The sequence below is a fragment of the Belonocnema kinseyi genome, chromosome 5 (genome assembly GCF_010883055.1).
Source record: "Belonocnema kinseyi isolate 2016_QV_RU_SX_M_011 chromosome 5, B_treatae_v1, whole genome shotgun sequence".
Classification (NCBI taxonomy): domain Eukaryota; kingdom Metazoa; phylum Arthropoda; class Insecta; order Hymenoptera; family Cynipidae; genus Belonocnema; species Belonocnema kinseyi.
The window spans coordinates 3,286,049-3,288,011 of NC_046661.1; the positions used below are offsets into that span (position 1 = coordinate 3,286,049).

Consider the following 1,963-nt stretch of genomic DNA (forward strand, 5'->3'; position numbering starts at 1 on the left):
AAATTAAAATTCGAAAATTTTTTCTAAAGCCTCCAGGGGACTTCGTTTTCGCACGAAAAAATTTTATGTGCCCTTATTGCATCCGGACCCACAATTTTCAATTCAAATAGATGAATTTCTAACAAGCAGAATCATTTTCTTCCAAAGAAGATTAATTTTTAACTGAGAAAGGTAAATTTTCAAGCAAAAATAAAACAACATATTTTCAACAAAATTGTTAAGTTTTCAAATAAAAAAAATTTTGAACTAAAAATGATACAGTTAAATTTTCAGTATAAGAAAATTATTTTTTTTTTAATAAAAAAAAGGGAATTTTCAACAAAAATTTTAAATTACGAACCAAAAAATCAATTTTCAAACAAGAAAAATCATTTTTCATTAGAAAAGAATGCATTTTCAACTTCAAAAATAATTTAAAAAATTTTTTTTAACAAAATCGTTAAATTTTCAACTTTAAAAATGCTTAATATATGAAAACTTTACGAAACCTTTACTGTCTTAAGATACTTATCTCAATATAACAAAATTTAGCGTTTACACTTAGATTTACATCGTAAAATAATTGTAGTTGTGAATAATTGTAAAATGAATTTAACCAATTTAATTTTGTGAAGAAATATCTCGTGGTTTTAAAAGAAGAAAACCATTCTAAAATACCTTTTTGTATAGTATCTTAAGAACTAAGAAACATACGTTTAGAATATTTTCCTTGATTCTGCCCTAGGGTCAAACATGGTACCAAAAACCGTCTTAAAATTTCATATAAAAACTATACTCTGTAAAAATTAATTTTAAAAATGAAAAATAATCATAATTTTATAAATATTCCTAAATATTGATTTAATATGTTGCTTAGGGAATAGATTTCAGAAATAAAATTATAAAAATATTTCCATTAGTTAGTAAAACATTATGTAAAATCGCCTCTAAAATTATACAAAAAAAAAATTCCAAAAAATGTTAACAAACGGTTGTACGGATGTTCTGAAATTCTTCTAAAGTTTAAATTATTTTTGAACTTCATCAATTCTACTAAATATTTCTTGAATTTATTCGATTATTTACATTTTTTTAGCTTTTTAATCATAGTGAATGGAAACATTTTGTTTTTTTTTAATCTTGTCATACCGTCATACCGTGAAACCTTACAAAATTAAATTTAAAAAATCTTTACAAGTTTTATTAATTTTCAAATTGTTTCAAAATTCCTCAATATCTGTTAAACTTACACAAATTTAAAAACATATTTTGTAAACCAACATGAACTTTAAAAAAATTGTGGAACAAAATTGCGCAAGAAGTTTTGATAAGAATTAAGTTCCTTATATTTTTTTATGATGATATAACATAGCAAAATTGCATGAACTTTCATTCTCTTGACAGCGTGCAAAATTCAGTTTACGCAAAAACTCCTTCTAATAGCCAGTTAGCCACCGAAAGCGAATCGTGAAGTCGGACGGCTCGGGTTCTTGCTCGTGCATTTTCGGCTCTACACGAGGCTCGCCTACGCAACATGTAACACCAGAACGATGCAAGAACTGTCAATAATCGCACTGGCTGAGATGAAAAAGATACGCTCTCACGTTCGACACCGAACTTAGCACCTATAGAGATGTGGCATAACACGCTTCAGTTGCAGAGCGAAAAATATTTACTTATCGGTGTGATTCAGTGACTTTTTTCTAATAGTGTGTGCAGTGACGCGTCACTCAAGGTTTTTAAAAAATTATACGTAAAAAATATATTGTACGTAAAAAACCTGTAAAAACATAACAAACGTAATAAAGATGGTGGACTCGGATAGAGCATTATATAACCTCACTTTTCTTAATTATGCTTATGTGTACCGACTTACATTGTTGTTGTTTAGGGGTCATTCACAAAATACGTGATACGTTTTGGGGTGGGTGGAGGTCCGCTGAAGTATCATTCTGCGTGTTAAGACCAATGGAGAAAGTATCAT

General features: G+C 28.0%; 2 protein-coding genes across 5 annotated transcripts in view; both read left to right on the forward strand.

Moving 5' to 3' along the window:
- LOC117172354 (synaptotagmin-10-like) overlaps positions 1-1,963 on the forward strand; it is a 476,779-nt gene that overhangs the window by 445,463 nt on the left and 29,353 nt on the right. The window lies entirely within an intron of this gene.
- Positions 1-1,963, forward strand: part of LOC117172355 (growth arrest-specific protein 2-like) — a 410,439-nt gene that overhangs the window by 86,500 nt on the left and 321,976 nt on the right. The window lies entirely within an intron of this gene.